Here is a 14,597-nt window from a genome sequence, read left to right as displayed (position 1 = left end):
TATGAATCACTTCGTGGAAGTCAATTTTCTCAACTTACTATTCATTTAATTTCATTGACCATGATAATATTGAAATACGCTCCTATCTCTTCACGGATGATAATTTAGGAACAATAATTGACTTGGGTTTTACGTTGAATTCCATTTAATGTTTCAAGTTTTATAGTGTTTTATTCCTTTAAAGCATACTTTTATATGAAAATAAAAGTTTATTTTGCAGTAAATGTTTCAATAAAAGGGTGCATGTCAATATGACATGAATGGGTATGGTGCTGTTAAATCTTGCAGGTTTTATTTTGCCTTTGCTCCTCTAAAAGTTGTTAAAGTTGTTAAAAAGATGAAGAACATCAACTGGCCTATCATGGTTCACTTTCAAAGCAACCAAATTAGAAGTAGGCTTCTGACGGTGTTCTGTAACTTCCTTCTCTTAACCTGAATGTCTAGCGAGCCTCCCTTTCCCATTACTTTCATTATTCTTCCTGGAGCCCTCCGTCTCTGGCCTTTCCTCTAAACTCAATCTATTTTCTTGCTGTAATTAATCCTCACTCTGTCCCTGGGCACTGGGAGTCTGGGAATCTCAAGAGGACAAAGTGCCTCTCGATGTCTGTGGTATCTCAAAGAAAGGAAAACAAGTCGACCTCCTCTTTACTCAATAATGCTTCAAACCAGCCCTAATCACCACCAATCCTCATGTGAAATACCCTTCTTGAAGTGCTATTTTCCAGCTATCTCACATTCTATCCTCCCTCTTGCCCAAACTGTCTGCAGTTTCTGTGGACAATTCCCCCTTTCACCAAACACCTTAGAATGTGTTCCTTAATTCAGGTTAATTTCTCCACTCATATACATTGAGTTTTCCAACCACTAAATGAATACTTTCTCCCTATCTGTGATTTCTGCCTTCTATTCTTTTGCTATTATCTGTGTAGGAATCCATAGTTCAATATACCAACATTTTGGGTCAATGCTCTCCATAGCATTACCCCACTCTTCTTTTCATTGTTCTGGACTAGCAAAACCCCAATCCTGGATACTCCACACATAAGGCTTTAACACACAAACAAAGAAAAATCATGAAATCACATCCACTGGTCTAGTGAAAATTGATGGTCTTTAATCTCAACTAGATCGGCAGTGCTGCCTGTCAATAATCTATGTCCCTCTCAGCAAGTTTATCTCTCACCTTCCATAGAGTATTCCAGAACTTCTCTATTCTCTTTTGAAGTCTCCTAATCTTTCTACCACTCCCCTTTAGGTAGGTGACCTTATCTCCCACCTCACAGAGAAAACAAAAGCCATTATTCAAAAAGTCCTTGAGCTTTCTCTCTTCAGAGCCCATACATTTATATGTGTTTCTCCCTGCCTGTCTTCTTTCCTTTCTGACCTCAGTGGAGAAGATTTCCATCCTCCCATTCAGTGCCAACACCTCTGCTTCAATGCAGGACTCTTATCTTTCTTATAGCCTTAGGAACTTGCTATGTCAGTTATTCCATTTCTCTTATATTTCCTTATCAACTAGTTTCTTCCCATTGGCATAAAATATACTCGAGAATTTTACAACTAAACAGTATTTTCCATTGGCCTATGTTGCCTTCTGATTTAACCCAAGACCATAAGACTTCCTTTGCTTTTCTTATAGCCCATATTTGAACAACCTACTCTGGTTCCCAACAACAGGACTGTCCTGATACAATGCTGTATATGGTTAGGTTTCTAAATGTCTTTGTAAAGATGTGTAATTGTTTATTTCTCTTTTTTCCTTTTTTTTCCTTCACATTCTGTAGGGATTTGAAGTTTGGCATGTCAATACTTGATGAAGGATACCTGTTCCATGTTATATCTAGGATGTTTGACATTCAGACAGATGGTGAGGCTAAGCTCAACTGCTTATATTATAGGGTAATAATATCATTAAGCTTCTCTTCTGGAGGGTTAACAACTTAAGTTTGCAGATCAAAAATTAGAGAAAAAGTAGGACTGCAAGGACAGCCAACATTTTGGCCCTAGCCTTTCAAGGTCAGTGAAGACTCAGGACATAGGAGAACCTGTACTGTAATATCTTGTAACTCAGCTGTGTCCCAAATTTACTGATCAAGGAGATTATAGGACCACAGAAGAGGGTGATCGATGATGTACAGTGTGGCTAAGGAGACCTAACAATAGAAAAGTAATACACTTAATCATTTAGGTTGTCTTAGAGTAGACATGAATTGTTTATATTACTAAGATCTTACCTCCAAAAGAGAAAATATGATGGAAAGTTCAAGATTTCTTTGCCAGTCTTTTTGTCCTTTATTATACAACAAATTTAAACTATGCAACAGGCTGAGTAAAGTATATAGTCAGCTGCTTAAAACAAGCTTTTATGTGTGCATAGTTGCATTATCACTTTGACAGAGAGTCCATTTATTTGTATTTTTATTAAATTTGGAGGTTTGCTGTATTTATTTTTAATGTTTTATTTTAATTTTATGCATTTTATTTTACACAGTTCAATAGATATAATGAATAATCATAAGTGTCATCCCTCTCACCCTCAGTTGTGTAATCATTTTCACTAAATTCTAGTACGTTTTTCCTGCACTTCTCTTTTGTCACAAAACTACCATCTGGTATATGCAGCTTATTCTTTGGTTTTCCACTTAACAATTCATCTTGGCTTAAGTTGGTAGTGTTGTTACCCCTCTGTCTCCTTCTCACCACTGGGACCAAATACTACAACTGAAAAGACAGCAAGTTTATTTTGGCTCACGGTTTTCAGTCCATGGCTGCCTCCACAATAGAAGTGGTGTGGTGGGAAGAAAGCAGGTTTCCTTAGTAGCCGGGAAGCCAAAGGGGATGGAGGAGCCAGGAGTGAAGAGCCCCTTCCAGACCAGCCCTAGGGACCCTCCTCTTCATCCAGACAGCACCAAGGCACAGCACACTGAGCTCTGAGCTGTTCAGTGGACTCCTTCACGCGTGAATATAGTACCACTGATCCCCAGTCACCTTGTAAGTGCTCCAACTCTGGGCACATAGCCTTTGGGGTACATTCTAGATCTAGAACACAAAAGTTATGTTATATTTGCTATGTATATCAGTTATATTTACTGTATTTTCTCTGTGATTTTTTTTGCCTTCTTCCCATATTTATGTATTTAGAAAGGTATTATTTACTGCCTTTCTGCCACTGATTATATTTTCTTTTTTTAAATGTATTTAGTACAGGGTCTATAGGGTCTCACTACACAGATCAGACTTGTAATGATCCTCCTGTTTTCAGCCTCCCAAGTGCTGGGATTATAGACACTTGCCACCATGCCCCTGGAGGCGAGGCTGGCACAGCAAGCTGAGGATTGAACCGCGGTCCACTGAGCTATCTGGCAGGCCCCTGATTATATTTTTCTAACTCCTTTCATAATGTCTTCTTCTAATGTCTACTTTTCCCCCTCTGAACAATGGGATCATTAGTTTGTCAACTTAAAGTCATATAATTTGGCTTGACATATTACCCGTAAGACAATGAGTTACTGTACTCTGCATTGTCCCTCCATCTTCTCATATCGTCTTTGTTGGAAACTGGCTTATAGCCATGTCATTCAACCATATGCCTCATACTCTGCTTCACATAGTGTCACCTTGTAGTTGATTGATGGCAGTTCAACTCTTTCACTTGGTCAGTCAATAATATTGCAATCTTACTTGACTCCTCTTTCCTACTACCTCCCATCCACCCAATTTGGCAGCAACCTATTGACTTTTCCCTCAAAATTTATCAAGAACTCAGCTACTTCTTATCGTCTGCCTTGTCCCTTCCTGCTCTGTGTCACCATTTTCCCTGGCATGGACTCCTGCAGTGTCTCTTTAATATTATTGCTCCGATTCATTCTCAAACACCAGGCTAATAGTCCTGTTTAAAACACATCAACTCCTGTCACTCCTCTGCTCAAATACAACACCACCTTCCTGTTTCACTTGGAGTGAAGGTCAGGGTCATGTCAATGGCCTGCAACACTGTTCCTTGTGCTCCTTTCTGTCACCTTCTCTCTACTCCCTCTGGATGTCCTCTCTTGGTTCACTCTGCCAAGGAAAGGTTGCTCCCTTGCTGTACCCCAGTCACACCAGGGCCCCTCCCCTAGGGCCTTTGTACCAGTCAGCTTCTTTCAGAATGCTCTTCACCCAGTTAGTTACCAGTTGGGCTCACTCTCCCTTCCATTAAGTTGTTGCTCAACCCACATTCATTTAGTGGGAGCATCTCCACCCATACTATCTTGTACTGAAATTTTCCCAGTATAAAATTCCCCACCCCTGCCATTTCCAGTATTCATTACACAGCTCTGTGGTTTCTTTCTTCCCACTTTCTTCTTTTATGTTTTGCTGAAGTTCTTATTTATCATTGTGGATCTCTATTTTCTCCACCTACAGAGGAAGCTCTTCTAGGGCAGGTGAACTTTGTCTGGTTTATTCACAGACTTATCACCTTAGCCTAAGACAGTGCTGAGCAGTCTCCGCTCAATGTTTGTTAAGTGAAAAATACTTTTTCCAGAGAATATTAACCAGCAAAATATACTTCACAACAAGATGTATATTCAACTCAATCAACTGACACTTACCTTTTTATTTTTCCATTATTAATGGAAAAATGTAGACTATCCAACATAAAGAGAAAATAAAACAATTGCCATCAAGTTGTTAATCTTTATTTTATTTCTGTTAAATAGTAACCTAAGTATATTTTAAAAGTACATGATGTTTATATATTCTTCCTCCAGGCTTTAATTTTAACTCTATATTGAAATATATGCAATATACATTATCAGTCCATTTGTCAGAGTCTCTCCAAGTGTTTTTTTTAGTTGAAGAAAACACACCTAATAGTTATATTTGTGAATAAAGCATTCCTTGAGTTTTCCTATTTGCAAAACTTTTTATTCATTCTTTGTACTTGATGGGTAACTTTTCTAGATATAAAAACTTTGACTCACACTTTCCATTGCTTTTCAAAATAATTCGTCCAAAGTTGTCTTTTTATGACTCTTGCTATCAAGAGCTCTAATTTCAATGTTATTTCTTTCCTCTTTAAGTCATTAAGTACATTGACCTGAAAAGCTCAAATATTTTTTTTATCAAGCCATTCAGTTAAACTGTAAGAGTTAACTCTAAGAATTAAAGTTGACTATTCTGGGTCACTTTCACAAGGCTCATTTCCACAAGTAGATTTGGGTTCTTTTACTTCTAAAACTTTTCTTGACTTATAACTTTAAGTAACATTTCTGTTCCATTGTTGTTTTCCTATTCAAGGGCTCCAATTGTATGTATAAGAGATCATCTTTGCCCATTTTCTATAACTATCATTTTCTTTTTGTTTTATTTTATTTTCATTCTCTTGGTATCCCAGTTTTTATTCACCTGGCTATTTTAATTCCCTGTTTCCATTGTTTCTCTTTAAAATTTTTATTGGTTCTTTACCTCTTTTTCAACTTGTAGTTTAGTCTTTTTTATTGATATTAATTGGTTTCTTTCTGTAGTTTACTTCTTATGCTTTTTCTTCTTATGAATTTTTAGATTTCTGATCACAATTTTTTAAAAATAAATGTGTGTTTGCTTATTGAATGCTATGCAATTCAATTTTCATATTTTCAATGGACTTTTGGAATTTTCATCAACAAAAATCCTTATTTTTATAGCTTCTTCATATAGTAGCATTATACTACTTTTAGTTTTTAATTTTTAAATAATTAAATGTCTTCTATTTCAGCAGACTGTCAATAAGTAATAACTAAGTTGTCAGATGTGGGACATTTAGTGGCTTATTAGTTTTCTTAGTTTAAGAGCACCCTCTTCTGTTGACATAATGGAACATAATTTCTTCAATAAAAAGCACCACTCATGAAGAAAAAGGTTGCTTGGTCTTTTTATTCAGAAATTCTCCTGTTACTCTAGAGTTCTAGTTTTTGTTGTTTTCTACTTTTCTTTCACCAAATTCATTCAATTCACCCAAACCAGGAGACTTACCAAAGTACCATCTTAACTTTCCTGAACTTTCAAGGTGTCTCCTTTTGACTTCCAGGACCCAGATTCCAACTGAACAAACCAATATCTTTCAAAATCTATATTGCATCAACACCAGGCACTTTGACTGCTCTTTTCTATAAGGTCTCCACTTGGGCCAGTGAGATGACTCTGTAGAATAAGCGCTTGTCTGGCAAGCACAAGGGCCTGAGTTCAATCCCTGATTCCACCAAAAAGAAAATAAATAAATAAAAGATCTCCACTTGACTTTTATTTTTCTATGTTCTTCAGGATTGTCTTTGCTGGTTTAAATATCTATTTGTGGGGCTGCGGAGATAGTTAGCAGAATAAGCATCTGCCTGGAAAGCACAAGGTCCTGAGTTTGGTCCCCAGTACCACACACACACACACACACACACACAAAAAGGGATTACCTAGGCTACTGAGTACACTAAATATCTATTTGTCTTCTATGTAAATGACATTTATAGCATTTTAGACCATTCTTTATTGTTCCAGTTATGCTGTGGATATGGGTTTGTGTGTTTTTATCTGTATAGTTCTTGAAGATATATGGAGAGCTTTGAATATAGATGACAGTCATTCTCTTTAAATTGTAACCATTCTCCCCAAATTGTAACAGTTCTTATTTTAAACCTCTTCTTTTATTCTCTCTTCTTATATATTCTCTTTTCATAATCTCAACTAATTCTCCTTGAATTAGAACTTTTAGACTACTGACTATAAATCATATTGCTGAGTTCCACTTCTTTTATTGATCTTTGCTAGCTTTTCATCAATTTTTTTTTCAAATAGTGCAATAATCAGCTTCTAAAAGAGAAAAGTGTATTTAGAGTCACAGTTTTGGAAGTTCTGCTTCAGGATTAGTTGGCCTTAGTGCTTTGGGCTCAGGAGCAAAAATGCTTGGATTGGGAGCCAAGAAACAAAGAAAAGAGAGTCAGTGCAGTCCTACAACCCCCCACCCACACCTGGGCACATCTCTAGTCACAGACCTCCTAGACAGCCACTTTCTGAAGGTTCTGTCCTCTCTTAATTGCACCATAGGCTTCTATACATGAACCTTTGACAGATCTCCAATATTCATTTGCAGCACTCAGGGTTTTACTCTAGAATTCTTTCTTTTACATTTGACTCCTCTACTCTACAGTCCACATCATATTTATAAAGCTTTAATTTATATCACTGTCTTTCAAACGGACTCTGCCTTAATGATACAGTAAAACCTCAGTTTTTGAACATAACTCATTCTAAAGCCATACTCATGATTCAAAACTATTGTATATCCAAATGGATTTCCCAATGAGAAATAATGGAAACTTGTGATTTGTTCCACAATTTAAAAATAACTTATAACAATGATTATAACACTGTAATATAGTAAAAATATTTAAAAGAAAATACAAAATATAAAACATAAACAATTTAGCCTGTACTTACCTTTGAAAACCTGTATGGCTGGTGTGAGGGAAACAAAAAAAGAAGGATGATTGCAAAGGATAATTTTTCACTGTCATTCATAGAATCCCTGCTATTTATTGGCTCAACATAATCCTCATGCAACCTTAATAAGGAATTTCTCCAATGTTATCAGCTATTGCTTCTTTTTGAAGATTTTGCAGATATGTGACATTGCGTTGTCATTGAACTTTCATTGCTTACACTGCTACACCACACTCTACACATGTCCCTAATCTCATTTGAAGTAAAGGACTCCTGTACCTTTTTTATCCTCTCTAGATGAGTTCTCCATAACTTCCTGTTTACAACCCTGGGGTTCCAAGGCCCAGAAAGAGAATCACTGGCTCAGTTGTGATCGCGTGACTTTTGTTGACACATACTACTCCTACTGGAATCACACATTATTTATCAAGTTAAAAATTGTTAGAACTTCTCTATTTTATGGAACACTTGCAGAACAAGCTACTTACAATTCAAGGTTTTAACTGTATAATTAAATAGACTATATACAAACATTCTCACCAAACTCTACTTAGAAAAAATTAGAAGCCACACACCTGAAATCTCTGAAATAATAGCAAATGAAACAATTGCAGAAGGGAATAGAGGAAATCAGATCAGAAATAATCTCATAGGTTTAAAAAAAAGAAATGATAACCATAATCAAAGAATAACTAAGCTACTCTAAAGAAGGTACTGAAAAAAATAGATGAAAATAGAAACTTTGAGTGAGCAATATAAGAAACAAATAGAATGCATGAAGCAGATTCAAAGAGATATATATAAGAAATTAAAAACTCCATGAAAAGTTGGCAAAATCCATTGAATGAAAGTGACGATAGACTTTCAGACCTTGAAGACACCATTGCAGCTAGTGAAAAGGGAAGTAAATATATCTTGAAAACAACTAGGATCCAGGAAATAATAATTTAATAACTGCAAAATGATGCAAAGGTGAACAACATAAGACTAATAGGCATCAATGAGAAAGAATGAGGCAACACAAATGACATAAAAAGAAAATAAAATGATGGAATACAATACTGCATGCCCCAGGACCTCAAAAAAAAAAAAAAAAAAAAAAAACAAGGGTAGCTTTCCCATTTTTGAATAATCTGAACTTCAAACCAAGAATGATCAAGCAAGATAAAGGTCACTATATACTGGTTAGGAGAAAAATTCAAGAGGAAGAGATAACAGTCATAAATATGTATGCACCAAATATGGGAGCACCCAACTATATAAGACAAATTTTAAAGGACATGAAAAATATAATAACCAATATCACAATCTTAATGGGGGACCTTAACACCTCCTTACTTCAGAAAGACAGGTCAAGAAGACAAAAAATTAGCAAATAGGTAACAGAACTGAGCCAAACCTTTGAACAAATGAATTTAGTGGAGATATAGAGAGTGTTCCACCCAACAACATCTGAATACACATTATTTTCAGCTGTACATGGGACAGTCTCTAAACTAGACCATATACTAGTACATAGGTCATGCTTAAGGATATGCAAGAAAGCAGAAACTATTCCATGCATATTATCTGACCACAGTGCAATGAAACCAGAAATTAACAACAAAAGCAATCACAAAACAACCCATAGACAAATGGAAATTTAATAACACCGTCCACAATGACCAATGGGTTACAGATGAAATTAAACAAGACATTAAGCAATACCTACAATTGAAAGAAAATTCAAACACAACCTACCAGACTTTGTAGGATTCAATGAAAGCAGTTCCTAGAGGGAAATTCATAGTGGTGAATTCACACATTAGGAAAACAGAGCAAGAACAAATAAATAAATATTCTAATTCTGTACCTCAAGCTACTAAAAAAAGAAGAGCAAACCAAGCCCAAAACCCAAAGACAGGAGAAAATTACAAAGATTAGAGTAGAAATTAATGCAACTGAGACAAAGAAAACAATACAAAGAATTAATGGATCCAAAAGCTGTTCTTTAAAAGATTAAATAAAATTGATAAAAATCGAGCCAACTTCATCAAAAAGAGGAAAGAAAAAACTCAGATTCAATCTATAAAGAATGAAAATGATGAAATTACTACATATCCTGTGGAAATTCAGAAGATCATCAATATCTATTTTGAAAATCTTTACTCTCACATGATCAAAAACACAGAAAAAAATGGACAGAATTCTAAATAAGTACCAAATGCAAAAATCCTCAACAAAATACTTGTAAATAATGACAGAACACAGAAAATCATTAAGAAGATTGTACACCATGACCAAGCAGGATTCATCTCAGACATATAAGGATGGTTTAACATACACAAAACTATATATGTAATACATGATGTCAATAGAGCCCAAATGAAAAATCATGATCATCTCAATAGATGCATAAAACACTTTTGACAAAGTCCACCACTCAGTTACAATCAAAGCTCTACAGAAAATTGAAATAGATGGCCTGTACCTCAACCTGATAAAATCCATCTATGACAAATCAACAGCCAAAATAATTCTAAATGAAGAAAAACTGAAAGGCTTTACTTCAAATCAGGTACAAGAAAAGGGTATTCTCTATCACCACTCATATTCAATATAGTTCTGGAATTATTAGATAGAGCCATTAGATAAGAGAAAGAGAAAAAACAAATAGGAATAGGTAAAGAAGTGTTTAAACTATCCTTATGTGCAGATGACATGATACTCTACTTGGAAGACAAAAAAAAAAAAAAAAAAAAAAAAAAAAAAAAAAACTCCACTAAGAAGCTCCTAGAATTAGCAAACAAATTCTGTAGGATAGCCAGATACAAAATCAATACTCAAAAATCAATAGCATTCATTTATACAGATAACAAACTCATGGAAAGATCCATTAGAGATTACAATAGTATCCAAAAAATAAAATATTTAAGAATTAATCTACCAAAGGAAGTAAAAGATCTATCTAATAAAAATTACAACCTTCTAAAAAAGAAGAGATTAAAGAGGATTTTAGTAAATGGAAGCATAGTCCCTGCTTCTAGATAGGAAGAACCAATATAGTGAAAATGGCCATACTCCCAAAACTGTTATACAGATTTAATTCAGTCCCTATCAATTTACTATCAATGTACCTCACAGATCTAGAAAAAACATTCTTGAAATTTATTTGGAACCAGAAAAGGTCTAGAGTAGCAGAGGCAATCTGGGGCAACAAAGGCAAGACAGGAGGCATTACAATTCCTGACTTGAAATTATACTACAAAGGTACCGTGATAAAATCACCATGGTACAGTAAAAAAAAAAAAAAAAAAAAAAAAAAAAAAAAAAAAAAAACAGACTTAAGCATCAATGGAGCAGAATAGAATATGCCCCTACAACTAGAAACACACTCAGCCATTTTGTCTTTGACAAAGGAGCCAATCATGTTCACTGGAAGAAAGATAACCTCTTTAATAAATGTTGTAGGAAAAACTGGCTCTCTAGATGCTGAAAACTAAAACTGGACCCAAATCTATCACCATGCACTAAACTAAAGTCAAAATGTGTTAAAGATCTAAACATTAAACTAGAAACACTAAATCTCCTTGAAGAGAAAGTAGGTGGAAATCTTGAGGACATAGGAGTAAAGCAGACAGTTCATAAACAAAAACCAAACTGAGATCCTGTTTATTGGGAATTTTCTGCATGTCAAAAGAAATCACCATCAGAATGAAAAGACAACCCAGAAATTGGGAAAAAAATTATAAACAACAGTCACTCAGACAAAGGACTTCAATCTATATTATATAAAGAACTAAAAATATTCAGCCCCTAATATTTAAAGAGTCAATCCAAAACTAGACATCTGAAATGGATACACACTTAAAGGAAGAAAATGAAGTGGCAAATAAATACCTGAAAAATTGTTCCACAGCACTGGCCATTAGAGAAATGCAAATTAAAACAATATTGAAAAACCATCAAACCCCAGAAAGAATGGCTATCATAAGGAAATCAACTAATAACAAATGTTGGAGAGGCTGTGCCTAAAACAGAACCCTTCTACACTGGTGGGAATGTAGACTGGTACAATCACTATGAAAATCTGCGTGGAGGCTTCTCAAAAAGCTAGATCTGGGCTCTGGGAGATAGCTCAGTAGAATAAGCACTTGCCCAGCAAGTGCAAGGTCCTGAATTCAATCCCTGGTTCTGAAAAAAAAAAAAAAAAAAAAAAAAACCTAGGTCTGGAAATCTCATTTCATATAGCTATTCCCCTTCTGGGTATTTTCCCAAAAAACTGAAGACATCATACCATAGTGACATATGTGCACCCATGTTTATAGCAGCACAATTTGTCATAGCTAAATCTTGGAAACAACCAAAATGCCATTCACTTGAGGAACAGATGAAAAAAATGTAGTATTTTTATACAACAGAGTACTACTCAGCTGTAAAAAAAGACAAACTTGAAATCTTTATAGGTAAATGGATGCAACTGGAGGCTATACTTACAAGTGAAATAAATCAGATCCACTTGTGTAAATCCATATTGTCTCCTCAGCACAGAACCTGAAAGAATAAATACAACCTGAAAGGTATAATAGATTTTATAAAACAGAAGAAAATTGAATTTAAGGATTAAACAATGAAGATGAGAGAAAGGAGAAAAGATAGGGAAAAAGGAAGGGAGAAAATCATGCATGTATATATACAGGATGGCTGAGATGATTGTACTAATGATTTCCATCAGTTTTTTGAAAATAGAACCTAATGTTTAAAATTTTCACCTTGACTAATTCTGTATGCTGATATCTGTAATCTAAGTAACTACAGCAAGAACAGCAATGTATAATACAAAACCCATCATTGAATACCTCTCATCTTGGTCTAACTGTATAGTGTTTCTAATGTTTTATCAATTATTATATACTCTGTTTAAAGTAAATTTTAAAAAAGGACAAAGAAAAAAATTAAGATTTCTTGAAAGCAAGTGTTAATACTCAATTATTGGTCCAATCTTGCATAACTATATCTGTTAAACTGAGCAACAGAATTGATATTAAAAATAGATAATAGAACAACCATTGTCAATTAGCTATTCTTGTTTTGAAAATCTGTAATATATATATTGTTGTATGTTACCTTGCTTCTGTCATTTTTTTTCTATTTGTTTTTGCTTCTGTTTTTACTCTTTAAAATAAAATTAAATTAAATTTTTAAAATAAATACATAAATAAATGCTACCTTACTACTGGTGAAAGTATTTAGCCCAGTCAATGCCAGTTTGGTGGGTTAAAAATTATCACATAAATATGGACATTTGGGGCCTGTGTTAAGTATTAGTGCCCTGAAAGTAGCTATTTCTCAAAATTATTTGATGTATGGAACTTGCTGTTGTCATGTGTGCAGACTGCCTTAGGTGGGATAACTGAAGCAAAGTGTGATTTTTGTAGACTGCTATTGATTTTTTTCATTGTAGTTCATATAGGAATTTATTTCTTAATTTGATTTTTAGATTTTCTACATCAAAATAACAGTTCATGTTAAAAATTTTGATACCTTTTAATTAAGTCAATAATTTTAAAAAACTAAAGAAAAAAATTTTGAGGAACAAAGCAGCAGAAACTTAACAGAGCCAGGTAATTATAAATACAGCTGTTGGTGCTACGTGAAGTGGCTCTCTTCCAATCTCTGGATGCTGGTTCAGAGTTAATGCACAATTTTCATGAAGAATAAGTAAACTCCAAAATTCTACTTATTGGATGTCTAGCTTGTTCTAGATACTAATATTCTACTTATTGGGGACATTTACCCTTTGTAACTTACAGGGCCTTCAGCATTACATTTTTTAATTGCCCAAAAACATGTACCTCATAATTTTGTTGGTATTTTGACCAAGTACCCAGTTGGTTCTTCCTTAAGTCTTCTTTTTATAATCTGAAGATTTCTTGCTCAATCCACAGGAAGTGAGCACAAAGCTGTAGCTAAGCATACTTCAGCCTTAAAAGAGGAAAGCAAATGGTGGTCTTGAATACCCAAGAATTGATTCTTTCCATAATTTTCAACTTTTGGAATTAACTTGAAAAACAATAGTCTAACTTTCAAAATGGAGGAAAATTTGCCTACCTACCTTTCAAGTAAATGACATTTCTGTCCGATCCTATTTTTCTCCTATTTATTCTACAGGGAATAAAAGGTTGTTTTTTTAGAATTGGGAAGAAACTTGGCCCAGTCTTTCAGATTAAGACTGTTCTAAATCTATGGGATTATCTCAATCTGAAACTGGAAGAGTCCAGTGTTTCTGAGAACCCCTATAGGCAAATGCTTATTTATCTATGGCCTATCTTTTTATAAAGAGATGCATATTTAAGTCTCTTCTATATGTTTCTATAATATGTATTTGCATTAAAATCTTTAAATAAATGAAACTATTTCAAACCTTAAAAACTGATTTAAAAAAACAAAACAAAACAAAACAAAACAAAACAAAACACGAGGTAGGGCTGGCCAGATAGCAGACTAAAGCGCCTGCTTAGGCACAGTACAGCGGCCAGGGTTCTATCCCTGGTGTGTCATACTGGCCACGCCCCTGGGGCATGCTGAGATGGCAATTGAGACTAGGCGTGGTGGTGTGCACCTGCAATCTCAGCTCTTGGAAGGTTGAACACAGGCGGATCACTACATGTCCAAGCAACATAGTGAGATCCTGCAAAAACCTGTCCTACATACAAAACAAAGAGGCAAATATTACTATGGCTCCTGAAATTTCTAATTGCTTTGATATTCTATCCATTTTTACTTTGAGATGACGTTGTATTGGAACTGGGCATATCTGTGCTCTCCTGTGTAACAACACTTGGAAGGCAGTCTGTGCCTCCATTGTTTTCACCAAGTGTCTTCCTGGTTGGTCGTGCTCTCCTTCAGGCAATCTTCCACCCCACGGCACTCTCCCCACTGTAGACCAGGACCATTTGACGGCTGAATCTCCTATTAAAACAACTGCGAGACTACCTTCTCTTAGTCCATTCCAACTGGACTTAGAAAATTCCAAGAAGTAATAATGATGCCATCATGATCCATTAACTACAGAACTTTATAACCTAAGCCCCAGAAATAAATAAATGGATATTCTTTGACTCTGATTGTATTCTGGATCATATTTTTTCAGGGATTAAGCATTG

Source organism: Octodon degus, unplaced genomic scaffold (assembly GCF_000260255.1).
Source record: "Octodon degus isolate 3935 unplaced genomic scaffold, OctDeg1.0 scaffold00022, whole genome shotgun sequence".
NCBI lineage: Eukaryota > Metazoa > Chordata > Mammalia > Rodentia > Octodontidae > Octodon > Octodon degus.
This window is presented reverse-complemented; position numbering follows the sequence as displayed.